At 40.9% G+C, this 18988-nt stretch overlaps 1 pseudogene; it reads left to right on the top strand.

The window, feature by feature from the left end:
• The first annotated feature begins 1124 nt into the window (after positions 1-1124).
• LOC107680384 (extracellular calcium-sensing receptor-like) lies at positions 1125-4951 on the top strand (annotated as a pseudogene).
• The last annotated feature ends 14037 nt before the right edge of the window (positions 4952-18988 follow it).

Here is an 18988-nt window from a genome sequence, read left to right on the forward strand (position 1 = left end):
ATTTTAAAACAATACAAAATGTCCGACCTCCTGTTGAGTGGAGCTAGTAAAAGTTAATAGGAAATATGTTTGTCACATTGAGGACAATGTCCCTACCAAAATGTGTGAATATGAGACAGAATGTGACAACCACAACACTTATTTTTTTATTTTTTTTTGGAAATGGTAGGGGTGCTATGGAATCCACTGACCACACCCAAAACAAATGACCAAAGAACTGCTAAATCCTGCTAAGCTTCAATGAGTGCAAATGTTTGTGAGTTTTCATGTATTCCAAATGCATTAAATATGCATTTCCAAACTAGGGGGTGCTGACGAGGCACGTCTCACCTGAATTTGAGTATCAAATCAAAAGATGTCCTAAGACAAATGTATATGTTAACTATGGTAAGCCCCTCAAATCAGTGAGTGAAAATGTCAAAATCACACATTCCATCCAACATGGCTGACTTCCTTATGTCAGAAAAAAACAAGTGAAATTTGTCCTACATAATGTCATCAATGACCATACCAAATTTCGTGCAGATTGGAGAAACCTCACCCGCACCCAAGCCTGCATTTGGTGGTGCTATATCAACCATGCACAAGACCAAGCACTACAAATAATACTCAATACCACGACTGAGGTGAGACCCTTGAGCAAGTCACTGAACCCCCAACTGCTCCCCCGGCACTGTAGCAAAAATGGCTGCTCACCGCAATGTGTGTTCATGTGTGTGTGTGTGTGTGTGTTCACTCCTACAAAGCACAAACTCCCGAGTATGAGACAATTCTTGGCCACATGTCACATCACTTCTTGAAATGCAGAAAATGTGATTGTGTTAATGTCTATTTAATTGTGCAGCATTGATCCACTTGTCCATTCTTTGACATAGATGCTTTGAAATTACCTTTACTCTGTTCCACTCCTACTTGACCTGCCTCATGTACTGCCCTATGAAGTCACTGGCTACGTTCACAAACAATCATCCATATTAATTGTGCCTATAAAAATGAAAATGATTTATCAGGTCAAATGCATCTGACATATGCAGTTGAGCTCAATCTTTGGGATGCTTGTCTTTCTTTACACAATCATTCTTTTCCATCAATTTCATACAAAAGCAGAAAAGTATTTATGCCACATGATAGGAGACCCGAAGTACCCGCTGTTATCCAAAGATGGAGACATGATTATTGGAGCACTTTTTCCAATCCGAAGCATAGAGACATTACCTTCATTTGTGTTTACAAAAAAACCTCAGCCTCTGTCATGCTCCAGGTTTGTTACATTTCAAAAATAATGTATTTAATACAGCTAGAGTTTCACACACACACACACACACACAATTATTATTTTGCTGCAGTGCGTGTGTGTATTTATTATTATTATTGTTGTGTATTTTGCCTACTTGTTGTTAACAGTGTGAATCTGAGAGATTTCAGAAGGGCACAGACCATGATTTTTGCCATTGAGGAGATTAACCGAAGTGAAAGTTTGCTTCCAAATGTTTCTATTGGCTACAGAATCTATGATACTTGTGGTTCGAGACTCTCTTCTATGAGTGCAACTATGGCATTGATGAATGGTCATAATGTTGCAGCAGGGGACACATACATATGCAAACAGTCTCTGATACATGCTATCATTGGAGAAACAGAGTCTTCTACTACAGTGATTCTGTCCAGAACTACAGGACCATTTAAAATTCCAGTGGTAAGGGGCAATAACACTAAATATATTCCACTATCTTCATGCACATTACTGTTTCACTGTTTCCTGTGCTTTCTTTTTCAGATAAGTCACTCAGCCACATGTGAATGCCTCAGTAATAGGAAAGATTACCCCTTTTTCTTCAGGACTATTGCTAGTGACTACCACCAGAGCAGAGCACTTGCATACATAGTCAAGCTCTTAGGCTGGTCTTGGGTTGGAACTGTGAATACTGATAATGACTATGGAAACAATGGCATGGCAATATTTCTCAATACAGCCCAGGAGGAGGGGATTTGTGTGGAGTACTCTGTAAAATTCTACCGAACAGAGCCTGACAAACTCCAAAAAGTGGTAGAGACAATTAAAAAAAGCACAGCAAAAGTGATTGTTGCATTTCTTACCAGTTACGAGATGTACAACCTACTTGAACATCTAAGTATTCAAAACATTACAGGCCTCCAGATGATTGGTGTGGAAGCATGGATAACAGCAAAGCGTTTGATCACTCCAAACAGTTTTCATGTACTGGGAGGGTCACTGGGTTTTGCAGTGAGAAAAATTGATATTGAAGGTTTTGAAGATTATGTTACAAAAGTATTCTGGGAAACAGCGTTTCCATGCTTACACACTGAGGGAAATTCTTCTCAATATGCAGTAAATTGCAACATATATCGGGATCTGCTTGTGCTAAAAAACTTCAGTGATGATGTGCCTGAACAAAGATATGCAAGTAACGTCTACAACGCAGTTTATGCTGTTGCTCATTCATTACACAGTCTACTCAAGTGCAAAGAAGGTTGTGAAAAAGATCTGTTAATACAACCACAGCAGGTAATATAATTTTAAAAAGAGCGGTAGACAGATGGAACATAAGAGCAAGAGAATAAACCATTTCTGTTTAAATGTGTTAAAATGCTTTTTTTTTCTCAATAGGTAGCTGAGGCTCTAAAAAAAGTAAATTTCACTGTAAAGATGGGAGATAGTGTGTGGTTTGACAGCACTGGTGGCGTAATAGCCCAATACGAAGTCATAAACTGGCAGCAGGACTCTGATGGATCAGTCCAGTTTAAACCAGTGGGATACTATGATGCCTCACTGCCCCCCGACCAGCGCTTTTTGCTTAATGCTGAAAACATAATCTGGGTTGGAGGACAGCTGGAGGTAAATGGCACTAAATTGTTTATTCTAAAGAGTTTTTTTTTTTTTTTTGTTAACTTATGAAGTAAAATATATACTTAAATTGACCAATAAAAAGAAAATAAAGCACAACCCAAGTGTAATTTTAACAGGGAAAAAAAAAAAAAAAACCTTGGCACTGTACCTGTTTAAATTCAGGACAGAAAATTTAGAGTCCAAACGACAAAACCATTTACAAATTTATATAATTCCACATTAGTTTGAGAAAGCTAATATGACTAACATCTTGAAGAATCAAATGAATATTGAAAGAAACAAACAAACATCGCATTATTTTTTTGGTGGACGTGGTCTCTCCAGTGGTTTAAATTGTGTACAATGTATTTATATTGCTTACTGGCACTGGAAATTGTGCTCAATTTATGTAACAGCACTTTTATTTGATTTTTGTCCAAAAAAAAAAAAAAACACTGTCATGGTTTATTGCCTAAATTATTAAATACTCTTTTATCAGTAATACTGGTGAATGTATTTTTGTTCTTAAGAGTCAGTTAAATAGCACTATGTATGCTATTTAAAAATATATACTGTATTTTTACATGTAGAAGCCGAGGTCTGTGTGCAGTGAGAGCTGTCCTCCAGGCACTAGGAAGGCTACACAAAAAGGAAGACCTGTCTGCTGTTATGACTGTATTCCATGTGCAGAAGGAGAAATCAGTAATGAGAGAGGTAATCTTCAGTCCATCTTCCAGCTTCTACAGTTTCTGTATGCAGTGACTTAGCAAAGGAGTTCATAAGTAAAACCAATATATTTTTGTTTATACTGTAATGATCACATTTTCTTTTCCAGATTCAAATGACTGCAAGCAGTGTCCAGCGGAATACTGGTCTAATGCTGAAAAAAATAAATGTGTGTTAAAGGCTGTAGAGTTTCTGTCATTCACAGAAGTTATGGGTATAGTGCTAGTCTTTTTCTCACTGTTTGGAGCAGGATTAACTACCCTGATGGCCATCCTGTTTTACAGTAAGAAGGACACCCCCATAGTAAAAGCCAACAACTCAGAGTTGAGCTTCCTGCTGCTCTTCTCATTGTCTCTGTGTTTCCTCTGTTCACTTACTTTCATTGGTCGGCCCACTGAGTGGTCCTGTATGTTGCGTCACACAGCATTTGGGATCACTTTTGTCCTCTGCATCTCCTGTGTTCTGGGGAAAACAATAGTGGTGTTAATGGCCTTCAAGGCTACACTTCCAGGAAGTAATGTCATGAAATGGTTTGGGCCTGCACAACAAAGACTCAGTGTTCTTGCCTTTACACTTATACAGGTTCTTATCTGTGTGCTTTGGCTAACAATATCTCCTCCATTCCTCTACAAAAAACATTAATATTATCATGAAAAGATCATTCTTGAGTGCAGTCTGAGTTCTGCTATAGGTTTCTCTGCTGTGCTGGGTTACACTGGCTTTTCTGGCTTCTTTTCATAGAAGCCAAATTCATCACATTCAGTATGCTCATATTCTGTGCTGTATAGATTTATACCTTCTTATGTTAGTTCCCCTGAAAAAAATAGTTGCTATGGAGATGTTTGCCATTTTTGCCTCAAGTTTTGGTTTATTAATCAGGCTAATCTGCTCTAAATAATGGTGTATATTTTTCCACGATCTGAGCATGTTTTATGAAGTTACAAAATGGTGACATCAATATATTATTTTCATATGGGTCTGGACAGAAATATGAAATATTATCATGAAAAGATAATTCTTGAATGTAGTCTGGGTTCTACTACAGGTTTCTCTGCTGTGCTGGGTTATATTGGCCTACTGGCTGTTTTGTGCTTTATTTGAGCTTTTCTGGCTCGGACTCTGCCTGATAATTTCAATGAAGCTAAATTCATCACATTCAGTATGCTCATATTCTGTGCTGTATGGATCACATTTATCCCAGCTTATGTCAGTTCTCCTGGAAAAGTTACTGTAGCTGTGGAGATATTTACCATTTTAGCTTCAAGCTTCGGTTTACTATTTTGCATATTTTCACCAAAATGTTATATTATGCTGTTTAAACCTGAACAAAATACAAAACAACATATGATGGGAAAGGTTCCATCCAAGTCCTACTGAGAGAGAGAGAGATGTCTATATTAACATTGGATCATGTTGTTGTTATGGATTTTTTTCCAATAACAATTTTAAAATATTTACAAATAAACTGATTAAAAATCAATAAACCATTGTAATTTTATAACTGTGTAAATAATTTCAATAACAAACATACAAATGTAGGTTACATTACTACATCTCTAAAATATTTGTTATCCAAAACAGAGGCTAAACAGAATGTGTACATGATTACAAGATGTACAAGGTTTTCTCTGTAAATTATTTATTAGCTTATCACAGAATAATTACAGTTCCAGAATAAACGTGTTAGAATTTCAGATTCAGAATTACAAAAATAACACTGTGGTGAGATGTCTTCTTTAAACTTATTAAGAAAAGCATTACAGGGATAACATCTATGCAATATTTTAAAATGAATTCCTTTTACCTTATTTGGCAACAAACTTGTTAATGGTTGACCATATTTTATCAGTGGAAGGTATAGAAAACAAATGTTTCCATTTTCACAAGTGGCTTTGGATAACAACTGATATCTTGAGTAACATGCTTTCTGATGTAAGAATTATCACAATTTTTATCCAAAATACGAATACCTCCAATAACAAGCTTTGGAATCTGCCGGTCAATTGAGTTGTGACTGAGATTTCACAAGGTGAAGCAATTTGGTGAAGCAGAGATGATTTTCACAACCAAATTGTAATCTCAAAACAAAGACTCAATTCCTCAGAAAAGAAAAAAGACTGATACATCTCACTATTACTATTTATTAAGTCTGAAATAAAAAATAACCATTTATTTTGTCAAATCATTTTTTTTATATATACTCTAGTTTTTAGACAACACATCAAGGTCAAGGTCATTTTTTATTTATATAGCACCTTAAAACAACATAATTGCTGACCAAGGTGCTTCACAGAAACCAATACAATAAGGACAGTCATAGAGAAATACTGAGTTTACAATATAAATCAAACAACGTAAACCATAAAACCAAATAAAAATCAAAACTAGGAATGTAACTCACTGAGACTAACATAGCTAAATTATAAATAGGCATGAGAAAAGAGATAATTCCAAGGATGATTTGAATGCAGATAAAGAAGGGGACAATTTCACATGTTGGTTATTCCATATTATGTGGAGATAATTTATCTTTGAAGGCTGTTTTCCATGCTTCTAATGTAAAAAAAAGATAACTGATAAGTTCAAAGGCATACACATTTAGAAATCTATTGATAAACTCTCATATGTTTACGTCACATTTATTTATCTCAAATGTGAATTTATAATAATTTCGCACAAAATTATACAGTCTGAAGAGGTTAACAAAACCTTTTCCATCTCACTACACTATTATAATTTCAGCCAAAGCAACAGAGGAAACTCCCAGACAGAAAACCGGAGTTATTTATGATGTGTGGATGTGGATGTTAGGGATGGACGTTACCAAACCTTTAAATCAGAATTGGCCTTTTTTTTTTTGACTGCCTTGAGAAAAGTTTCCATGGCATTTTCTTTTCCTCTTACCTCCCTAAAGTAGTGTTTATAAGCACAGCAATTCTTTGTTTACAGTGGTAAAAAAGAAAAACTCTATATCGCTGCTGTTCCATAAGCAGCTGTACTGGGCAACGCTGGTAAAATGATGCTACCTTCAGTGACACTATGCTCTGCTCATATGCTCTGATAATAATAGCTTTGTAGGACTATACATTATTTGGATTATAGTCCAAAAAAACAACTAGTTGTAATTAGTAATTAGTTGTAACTAGTAATTAGAAACCCCTTGGCTGAATCGGGGCAAAAAATAAAGTCCATGTTCTGTCTCTGTGGTTGTTACAAGCATGATTGGGAGTTCTAAGATGGCCTCTTTGGCCGACTCATAGCCGGACATGAGTTCATAAATGGCCTCCTCGGCCGGTTCAAAGCAGGACGAAAGTTTATAAATGGCCTCCATGGACGTAATAGGACAGGCAGAGAGTTCACAGACGGAGAGTTCACTGAGTCTCGGAAGGTTCTGCAGCCTGCACCGCCACCTTTGAAGAGACTGCAGCAGACACCCTGGCCTCTGGGAGCACAGCGGTGGGCACCACTACCTCGGAAGGTTCCGCGGCATAAGCCGCCACTTCTGGAGATGTTGTAGCCGGCGCCGCCACCTCTAGCAAATCGGCGGTGGTGTACGCGGCCATAAAGCAACCCCTCACACGGGAAGTGCTGCAGACAGGGGAATGAGTTCATGAGCGGGAGGACTAGAGTGATTTGGTTTGGGGATACCAGCTGCGCGTGCAGACACCTGTGGTGTATCCCTCACACTGGATACCATACTGGGATATTGAAGGACTGACCTTGACGATCTGGGTGCAACAGACAGAACGTGACATGACTCTGGATGATCAGTTGTGATGTGATAAGACTCTGGAAGTTCAGCTGTGATGTGACAAGACTCTGGATGATCAGCTGTGATGTGACGTGACTCTGGATGAACAGTTGTGATGTGACGTGACTGGATGATCAGCTGTGATATGACGTGACTCTGGATGATCAGCTGTGATGTGACGAGACTCTGGACGAACAGCTGAGACGTGGCGAGACTCTAGAAGATCAGCTGAGAAGTGACAAGGCTCTGGCAGATCAACTGGGATGTGACGAGGCTCTGGCAGATCAACTGGGATGTGACGAGGCTCTGGCAGATCAGCTGATACTTGACTTGATTCATGAAGATCAGCTGTGACTTGACTCAGGAATGGAAGCTGTGACTTGACTTGACTCATGACAATCAACTGTGACTTGACTTGACTCATGAAGATCAACTGTGACTTGACTTGATTCAGGAAGATCAGTGGTGACTTGATTTGACTCAGGAAAATCAGCTGTGACTTGACTTGACTCAGGAAGATCAGCTGTGACTTGACTTGTTTTATGATGATCAGCTGTGACTTGACTTGACTCATGACGATCAACTGTGACTTGACTTGACTCTTGAAGATGAACTGTGACTTGACTTGACTCTTGAAGATCAACTGTGACTTGACTTGATTCAGGATTGGCAGCTGTGACATAACGGGGCGCTGTTGTGTCTGCCATTTTGAGATCAGGCTCCGCTGTCGCCGCCATTTTGTGAGCGTGCTCTACTGTGACCGCCATTACACGAGTGAGTGCGGGGTCGCGTTCCTCTGAGACACCCACAGTGAATAGAGAGCCAACAGTCAACAAAGCATAATCCAAAAACGAACGCGGACCCTAAGCTTAGACTGAAGAGGTTGATTAATGCCATCACAGAAAAACTATATCAAAATAATGTCTGGTAACTCTGAATAGTGAGCGATGGTTAAAAACTCTCGAATATAGCTCTCCAGTGATCGTGTGCCTTGTTTAAGGGTTACTAGTAATCTTGTAGTGTCCATACCTAGCCATTGTCCATTTCCATTGGAAAAGCTGCTGAATCCTTGTGTGGCCGAGACGTGCGGATCCATTTGCAAAGCTTTTATTCAAAGGCGTGGTCAGAAACAGGCGAGGGTCAGACAATGGCAACAGGTATATTGAGGGCAAGACACAAGAATAGTCCAGTAAACGGACGTGGTCGATCTCCGGCGAACAATGTCCAAACAGGGTAATCAAAAGGGTTAATCCAAACACAGGCGAGGGGTAATCAGTATCCGAACAGGGCGAGACGAGAGGGGTAATCCAGGATGCACAGGAAGAATCAGAACACGAGAAAACAGGCACGGCAAGACTATGACTAGACTATGGAAAACTCAAACAATGACAGGGAATTGACTCCGTAAAGTAGCTACGCTAAACAGCATAAACGCTTAAACAATACTCGGCTGTTTGAACAGGATCTGAGTGGGTGTTAGTGTGTAGTGTGGTATAGTGTGTGTGTGATTGGTTTCAGGTGAACGTGTGATTAGTGAAATGGCTGCTGGGAAATGTAGTGACATGTGAAAGACTGTGTAGTGAGAGAGTCATTAAAATGGAAGAGCGACATTTGGTGGTAATTGGACGGAAGTCCATGAACCAGATTCGTGACACATTTAGTGTAAAATGAGAAGGGCTTAGCCTTAAAAAAATTGTTTTGCCATCCTGTGCAGCTGGCTTGTCAGTATTGTGGTATTGCAATATTGTGGTTATCACAACAACCCTACTTAGGCTGCTCTTAATCCTGCACTTAAACATTTATTGTATCTCTAATCTGTTTTCATTAATTTTCAGATGAAAAGTGCTAGCCAATGCTGGTTGTTCTGGCATATCTTCTGCCACCATTGCCTGGAAGTCACTGCAGTGTTAAATAGGAAATTACATTCCTTCAATTTCCCTTTGTACCGTATGTTTTACATGGACAGTTATTCTTTTAATGATGTCTTGATGCTTTCTAAACTCCTGAAATGTATTTATTTTATTTTTTTCCTTAACTCTAAGCCTGGAGCCATATTGCATCCCTCTGCAGCAGTTTTGAGACCGCATCAAAGACCAGACCACAGCCAATCTACATTGAGAGTTTGAAGAGCACAACATGACAATACATCATTGCGACGATTGACAAAATGACCATTTCTGTGGATGAGGGCCTGACGTGCTGTGGACAAGATATTCTAGGTGTGAAACTTCTGTCCACCACAGATTAGTTCTGTCTTCACTTTCTAAGACTGGGACATCTAATATTGAAACACCACATTCTCTTCCTTTTAAAACTGACAATCCTACTTACTGTGTTGCCTCTTTTGTGGCCCAAATGTATTCTTCATCAAATACAACTAGTGGATGTAACAAGACGTATTACTTCACAATTAGTACACACTTAAAATTTTACAATATTTACAAGAGTGATTGTCATTGAGAACAATTTCAAAATATGTGCCTGAATGTTTGTCTGAACTCAAAAGTGTATATACTGTATATATGTATCAAAAAGTATCTGACATTCTTATGAGATTAAGTTGATCTTATTTTATGAGAAATGTTATCCTCTGGTCTTGTTTCTGTTGACCATAAGTGTAATTGATGTTGGCAACACTTTTTTAATGAATACTGTGGTTAATAGCTAGTGCATTACACATGCTTTTGTATTATGAAGAAAAATGATAAACATACTATAGATTTTTTAAATTAACTGTAATTGACCAATTTAAAATGTTTATTTGTTGTCTGATTTGGAAAGTTTTATCTTGTATCTGACATGTTATGTTATAAGTTGATCTTATGTTATGAGAAATGTTATCTGCTAGTCTTGACTGTATGATTTTCAATCATCCAAGGTGTAGTTGATGTTGGACAAATACTACACCGACCAATCATCCTACTTGTACAACAACTGACCAACAATAGAGAAGTTCATATTGCTGGTTACTGAATTTTTATATTCAGTAATATTCTTAAAATGAGATACTAGTAATATGTTACTGCTTTGGATATTTCAAATCATAGCAACCAAAGCGTCTCTCCGGCTCAGCTAGAAAAACGCTGTGCCGCCAAAGCGTCCAGCACCACCTAAATTAAATGTATGAAATTGAGATTTAGAACATTTTGTTGTACCTCTGTGCATGCATTGTTCTCTACCCTGACAACATTTGACAAATTAAATTGCTAACATTTTTACATCTGTCTGTTTTATTTCAATTTTGTAGAATTACAAATTGATGGTAATGCTTATTATTTTTTGTCATATTAACACATTAATTAGCAATTTCTGATAATTTTCAGTTACACAATGTGTTTAAATGACACATTAAATGTGTAAAATTACATTACACAGTAGATGTGTGATCCATCTTAACACACAAATTGTGTTAAATTTGACACAACATGTGTTGTCCCTGCCCTGAGCACACTCACCACGTGTTTAAATTCTGCACAACATGTGTCATTTTTAACACGTCTTTTTGCAGTGTACTGTCAGAGAGTGAATTTGCATTGTCATTCAGTACGTCTGCTGTTTTTGTTTTGTGCAGGGGTCCCACTTTATATTAAGTGGCCCTAATACCTGTGTACTTACATAGTAACTAGATGTGTACTTAGTATGTAACCACAGTGCAAGTACACATTGGGGGTAACAATGCTTTTTGGTAATGAAAGTACAAATGTGTAACAGGGCTAACAGCAACAGCTGTAACATAATTACTCTGATGTTACACAGCAGCGGCCAGTAAGTTAGGCTTTACATATAAATTGTGGTTGGTGTCCAGAATATTACACTTTAGCTGGAGCCGCTCCTCTGCTATCAACGAGAGGAACGTCTGTACTTCATCAACAGACAACGATTTTTGGTTGTTAAAAAAGGTGTGCTCTTTCAAAACAGTTGCGTTCGATCCTTTGCTGGCTGTGCTTATTTAAATCTAGCGGTTCTGTTGTGTTTGTGTCGCAAGTCCAGTGATGCAGGTAGTGACGATTCTCTCCGGCCAATCCGGGATCCGCAGAGTTTACACGTCACGTTTTGGTAACGGTACGGTTCCCTTGGAACCCTGTACCGTGCCGTACCATGCAGTGGAAAAGCGCCATTAGTTACTATGCAAGTACACAGTTATTAGGGAGGGACACTTAATATAAAGTGGGACCCCAGAATGTTACACTTTATATTAAGTGGACCGTTCCTGAGGAGTTACCATGTAAGTACACTGGCATTACAGTGCTGCACCAAGTCCACCAACTCGAGATCCAACTCCTCGCACTTTACATGTCCATAAACCTACCCATCTCCACCACCTGGATCAAATGGTTCCAATTACTCTTATACATATTGTTGTTACAAAATGTAGTTATATAATTCCTGTTACACGAGTACTCAGTGAAGTGAAAAAAAGTGTTGTTACCAATGTCCTGTTACACATTTGTACTTACACAAACCATTCTGAGGGTTGTTACATGTGTGTAGTTACAGAAATATTACAGCTGTAGATACTATGTACCAATAGCCGCGTTTCCACTGTCGGGCCAAAAGCTAGTGTGTGCCAGGGCCAGTCGCGTTTCCACTGTCACTTCCGGGGCTTGATCGTGCCTCGTCGGTGCTTGCTCGGGGCCAACGGCCCGGGTTTTTTAGCCCGACGAAAATCTTGGGCCAAAGCGGGCCAGCTGGGGCTAGAGGAGTGGTTATGAACAAAGGCGGAGTTTCTCCGCGTCTGGAGAACGTCAGCGCCACGGATCATTTCATAAAGTTAACAGCAGCATTAAAGACTTTTAAAATAATTTTAGTTCAAAACTCACTTTCAGACAGCAGCGAGTGTTTGAAATAACTTGATCCGATGTGGATTATGATCACCATACAAGGCAGAAATATTTATAAGCGATGCAAAAGACTATGCGACAGTCGCGTTTCCACTGTCACTTCCGGGGCTTGATCGTGCCTCGTCGGTGCTTGCTCGGGGCCAACGGCCCGGGTTTTTTAGCCCGACGAAAATCTTGGGCCAAAGCGGGCCAGCTGGGGCTAGAGGAGTGGTTATGAACAAAGGCGGAGTTTCTCCGCGTCTGGAGAACGTCAGCGCCACGGATCATTTCATAAAGTTAACAGCAGCATTAAAGACTTTTAAAATAATTTTAGTTCAAAACTCACTTTCAGACAGCAGCGAGTGTTTGAAATAACTTGATCTAATGTGGATTATGATCACCATACAAGGCAGAAATATGTATAAGCGATGCAAAAGACTATGCACGCTAGCCATTAACGTTACCATAGTAAACATGGTAAATACGACCGCTTGACGAAATCAGACGTCAGCTTCTTATTCTCTATCACAATAGTGTATTTATTTAGTAACATATTTTATCTGTCATAAGTCTCATCTCGAGAGTTTAGCTCCGCGTATGTCATAAAAATATAATAATGGTTTTTGTTTGGGAGCTTTTATAAAAATATAGAAATGATCATTCTTTCTAAATGTGATGTATATACTCTGTGACTACAAATAAACAGAAACAGACTCGACTGAATAAATAGGTAGGCTATGTTCATCGCTTTATTTCTGTGTGACTAATTTTCAATCCTGATAAATTAATTCATTATGATCAATGTATTATTGTAAAACATCGATCGCGCTAGTTCCAGTGACTTATTTCTTATTAGTTTTCTGATAACTTCTCTTTGTTGGTGAAATGATGGGGTTGCGTGACGTTGTTCCTGAGAAGTGTGTAAAGGGCGGGTTTTAGTGAAGCGCAGCGGAGTGTCTGGCGGAAACACATCGTGATTTTGGCCTCGGTGCTACAGGTCTGATGCTATTAGCCCCGCCTGGCCCGTTTAAAGCACTGGCTCGCAGTGGCCCGACAGTGGAAAAGCGACTAATGTGTACTTACACTGTGGTTACATACTACGTACACATCTAGTTACTATGTAAGTACACAGGTATTAGGGCCACTTAATATAAAGTGGGACCTGTGCAGGTGTCCAATGTAGCATAATTTCACACATCTAAAGCCAGACCATTCTGTTTTTACTTTAAATCTCAGAATTATACAATCTAATTCAAATAAAAAACAACGGCTCATACTAGATGTGTGTAGCATCTTTGTTTGAATCGTGATTAAAATGCAGTGATTGCCTTTATTTTCAAATGGGTGTAGATATTTTTTGTGGCCAGTTTGCCTGATATAGAGCAAATAAACAACAATTTAATTTGCTTAAAGAAAATGATATCGGAATTGCTCAGTTTGTAAAAAAAAAAAACAGAAACTAATTGGCTGAAAAACCAATGGGTTGTAATGGGTTGGGTTTCATCAAGAAGGGCATGTGCCAAATGGCTGTGCAGATAATTATGCTGTGGCAACCTCTAAAGGAAGAAGCCAATGGAAAGAGAGAGAGAAAGAGAGTAAGAGATTTTTTAATTAAAAAAAAAAAAAACTTTAATCACAAATAGCCAAAAACACATCAAGTTACATTTACATCAAGCAAATATTTAGTAAAACACTCAAAACAAAAATAAATAAATAAATAATCTTCAGTTATTGTACATAACACATCATGACTGCACCATTTCAATTTAAAAGTGGAAAGATCATTCATGGCATTATAAAAACTAAAGTCAATCAGTATTCTTGCTTTGAGTAAAGACCTAAAAGCCATAACCACATCATCATTGCACCCATGATCTAGTTTACTTTTCCTACTCATATAAATCGCTAAATTCGCTTGCCCAAGAATACAATTCAGTAATTGAAACAAAATACATTTTTTTCTGCGCATACTTAAAACCAAATATAAAGGTTTCAGGATATAAATTCTCATTGAACTTGTCACACATTTCTTGAACCAACACAAATAAAGGTTTAAGTCTAAAACAGTACATGAAAGCATGAAAAACTGTTTCTTTTTGAAAACAGAAAGGACAACCAGGGTTATTATTTGAATCCAAAACAGAAATAAAATAATTAACCGCATTGGTTCAATGGAGAATTCTCCATTGCAAATCTCCTGTTTTCTTTGATAATGGTGTCTTATATAACACGCTCCATTCAGGTTTTACATCATCACATAATTTAAAAACTGAATGCCATGGGTTATCAATTATTTTGTCAAGCATTTTCTTGTTAAAGATAAGAACACACATCTTATACAAAACCCTTCCTGTAAAAGAAAATAAATCAACAGAAAGGGACTTTTCTTGTTTTAATAAAATACCTGAACATTCTTCAAAGAAAGGTTGGATTGTCAAACAGGGGAAAGGGTCCTCACTATCAGGGATATTACTCCCTGAAAAAAAAGTCCTCCAGAATCAGCTTCTCTTCACTTGTAAGCTCTGTCAGTTTAGCTAAAAACGAGTAATTGAGCAAATAGATCGAAGTCCCAGTCTTTTTGCAACAGCCCCTGTGTCCTTAAAATGAGGTCCAGTTAAAGACAGTAACTGACCTAAAACAAAAACTCCTGAATTTTGTAGCGCCTTGCTGATGTTACGTATCCGGTCCATGAACTTCCGTCTGCTAGCCATCAGAGGTCACCCTTTCCATTTTCATTGACTCTCGCACTACACACTATTGCATATCATCCCGGACTACATATCCCATCATTCATTGCACTGATTGCACACAGCACTGATTGCACACAGCTGTTTCACTGATTGCACACAGCACTGATTGCACACAGCTGTTTCACTGATTGCACACAGCACTGATTGCACACAGCTGTTTCACTGATTGCACACAGCACTGATTGCACACAGCTGTTTCACTGATTGCACACAGCACTGATTGCACACAGCTGTTTCATATCACTCACTCACTATTTAACACTCACTCTGATCCCTTCCCGCCGCCGAGTATTGTTTAGCGCTTATCATTTGATAGCTACACTACAGAGCCCTCGTTAATTTACCCTGCCTTAGCCTAGTCTTGCCTTGTCTGTTTTCTCGGTTTCTGATCTTTGCCTGGTTTCCTGGATTTATCCCTTTAGTCTTGCCCCTTTTGATTCTGTTCGCCGTTCGTTGACCTTCGCTAGCCCTAGGATTATTCTTGTGTCTTGCCCGCCATATACCTGTTTGCCATTGGTCGACCCTGCCTGTGTTTCTGACCTCTCCGCCTAATAAAGCTTGCACATGGATCCGCATGTCTCACGTCTTGTCAGCCCCGTAACAGCTGAATCCCAGTAAAAAAGTGGAAGAAGAAATGTCCAGTCTCGCCTTGCAGATCATAGGCTCCCTTAATAACCAGTAAATGGAATGAAAATTCTCAGTATTTTGGATGTGAAAAAAACTCCACACTTTAAAAAGATTCTGATAAAAAAGACGCAGCTGTGAGAGGTTCAAATTCTTGGGGTATCCAGAACAAAATTTACAACAGTCTGTAGTATAATGCAACCGATAGCCCTTCAGCTTACATTCACTGGTCCATCTAGAAATCTTTGTATAAAATGTAATCGGAAAGTTGCAATCCTGCTGTGTAAATGAATTAAACCTTGACCGCCTTCCTCTTTAGGTAAATACAATATGCTCTGTGGGATCCAATGAAGTTTATCCCAAAATAAATCAACAAAGACCGCTTGAATTTCAGCCATCAATTTTGCAGGGGGGTCAATACATGCCAGTCTAAGCCATAAATGTGAAGCAACCAAGTTATTAACAATAAGTGTTCGACCTCTAAAGGACATGTTAGGTAAGAGCCATTTCCATTTGTCTAGACGACCTCTAACTTCCTGTAACATTCCATCCCAGTTTTTTGTGAAGCACTGTCATCTCCTAAAAACACTCCAAGATATCTTATGCCCTATCTACTCCAACATAAACCTTCAGGTAGAGTTGGTTCCCCTTCAGGAACTCAAGCTGCGTCGAAACACTAAGGGAACGCCTCCAGCGTGACCACACTCTGAATCACATGTATAATCAGTCCAATGGATGGGCGAGATGTCACGGGCGGGGTGATGTAGTGACCAGGAAGCATAAAAGCACATGCGGTGAAACCGGCGTCAACTTTCTGTCATTCAGCAAGTGCTCTGTGTGTGTATCAGTCTGATATCTGCTTGTGAGTCTTATTTAGTGTTGTTTGTCACGAAATCACAAGACAAAACCAAACACCTAAGGCGAGGGCAGGCAGTGTTCAGGCTGTGTGTTTCTCCCTGCCCGCGTTACTTTACGGGTGGGGATACACACAGTTGTTTGTTGTTTGCTTGGGAGCGAAGCATGCAGAGTCAGCTCTCCAGGGAGCTGACGGCCCGCATTGGTAGCATTTGTTACTGCCTTGCTTCGCTCTCAGAGGGCTCTCTTTGAGGAGGGAGCCTTCACTAGCATTTCTCGCGGTGCCGGCCCTGCTTTCGCCGAGGCAGAGCGGTGGCTGTGCTCGTGGGTTTCGCATATGGATCCGGTGGAGGGAATGTAGACGGGCGAGTCCCTATCTGCTTCCTTAACCACCAGATCCGGCGCCCACTCTCGGGGTTTCGGAAGCCAGCGCTGTGGTCCTTCCCCCCGGGGAGAGGGCGCGAAGCTCCGCCTGTCTTTCTCCGAGGAGACTGATACAGAGGGCATCGAAGAGCTCGCCAGTTGCACAAGCATCAGTTACACAGGCATATTATGCCTGATATTATAATGAGCAGCATTTGTGCTTTTCCCGCTGTTAAGCGCTCCACTCTCGCCGGGCACGCTCTGAGGAGATTGAGATTGCGGGGATCGCACACGATCTGGTGGACGGGTTGGAGATGGCTCTACCTATCTCCACCCGTGTTCCCTAGATCTAGAGCTCGTTCTCGAGGCTTGGAAGCCCGCGCTGCGGTTTCTTCACCCTCTGAGTGAGAGCTCGCTGCTGCTGCCATCTTTCTCTGAGGAGATTGATGCTGTTTGTGTGACTGAGCGGCTCGCGCACTGCCAAGGCAACGCGTATATTACATCATATCGGTTTTTGATGTGAATCTTACTACACCAGACCGTATTTACTCGTCTGGTTGTTTGATTGCATTTAATTCTGAGGAATAAAATGAAGTATTTGTCTGACTATGAGAAGTTAGATATACAGGGGTTCTTGGGATAAAAATTTCTCGAGTGAGAGCACGCATTTACCTCTCTTCCTCTGAGGAGGTTGAGGCGATCAGCAGGGGCTGCTGGGCGGGAGCAGTCCCAACCAACTGTGTTCCAGCCCCTCATTCTGGGGGCGTCACTTCTCGTACTCCACAGAGTCTAGAGTCAGAGTGGCGTTCCCAGGCCGAAGGCGGTTCTGCCGACCGTCATTCTCACTGGATAGTCTTTGTCGTAAACGTTCTGACGCCTAAGGCTTAGGACTTTTTGAGGGCCAGCTCCCTCTGGGAAAGAGCGGTGTACACCACATTACACGGTGCCCGTCTCTCCTCAGTGCCCTCAGGAGGTCGGTCTGCCAACCCTGCCGTGTTCCAGGGCGCAGCGGTCGGAAACGTAGCGGTACTAAGAGGCTCGCTACCTCTATGGACGTATCTAGATGGGATGTGGTCTAGTCTTCCTAGCAGACAACGTGGGTCTGAGGGCCATCGTTTTCAATAGGAGACTTTATTGACACTATTACCCAGGACATCCGAGAGCCGGCCCATCTGGGAAAGAGCGGTGTACACCGCATTACACAGTGCCCGTCTCTCCTCAGTGACCTCAAGAGATCAGTCTGCCAACCCTTCCGGTGTTCCAGGGCGCAGCGGTCTCCAGCAAGCGCTCTCTCAGTTACCGCCTGGAAACATAGCGGTGCTAAGAGGCTCGCAACCTCCACGGAGGTCTCTAGAGCAGCTACTACGGCCGTCCCCTGCCGGTCCGCTGCTTCAGGGCACCGAGCTAGCCGCTTTGGTTACACCAGAGGTCAGTCTCGAGAGACTGATTCCCTTAGTAGACTATTTGGCTGTGTGAAAACTACTGCCAAACGTGTCTCAGTGGGTCCTGCACACTGTAGTGAGAGGCCACAGAATCCAGTTCGGTTCTCCTCCGCCTCAATTCAACGGGGCCTTTCCCAACCTGGTGGGCCCCGAGCAGGCTCTGGTACTGGAACAGAAGTAGACACTCTCTGAGGACGGAGGCTATCAAGGTGGTCCCTCCTCGCGTAGCAGAGTCCGGGTCCTACAGCCGGTACTTCACCATTCCGAGGAAGGATGAAGGGTTGTGTCCTATTTTAGATCTGCGTCTTTTGAACCGCTCAGTCAGGGAACTGAAGTTCAGCACGCTCGCACTCAAACAGGTCGTGTCTCAGACCAAGTCCGAGGACTGGTGTGTCACGATCGATCTAAAAGATGCACATATCTCCATCCTTCCTCATCATAGGAAGTTCCTGATGTTTGCTTTTGGGGGCAAAAGCCTACCAATACCGGTTCTTCCTTTGGCCTTGCACTCTCACCCCACACTTTCACAACTCAGCCACATCGACGATTGGTTGATATTAGCTCAATCATAGTGGATGGCGGTTCAACATCGAGATGTCGTTCTCGCTCAAACGAAAGAGCTGGGGTTAAAACGTAATGCCAAGAAAAGTGTGCTTTCTCCAGTACAGAGAACCACTTATCTGGGCGTGGTGTGGGATTCGTCCACGATGCAGGCACGTAGGTCTCCTGCTCGGATCGAGTCGATCCTCACCGCAGTCACGAGAGTAAGAGAAGGCCAGTCACTCACTGTCAAGCAGTTCCAGACTGCT

Source organism: Sinocyclocheilus anshuiensis, unplaced genomic scaffold (assembly GCF_001515605.1).
Source record: "Sinocyclocheilus anshuiensis isolate Anshui unplaced genomic scaffold, SAMN03320099.WGS_v1.1 scaffold1989, whole genome shotgun sequence".
In the NCBI taxonomy this organism is placed as follows: Eukaryota; Metazoa; Chordata; class Actinopteri; order Cypriniformes; family Cyprinidae; genus Sinocyclocheilus; species Sinocyclocheilus anshuiensis.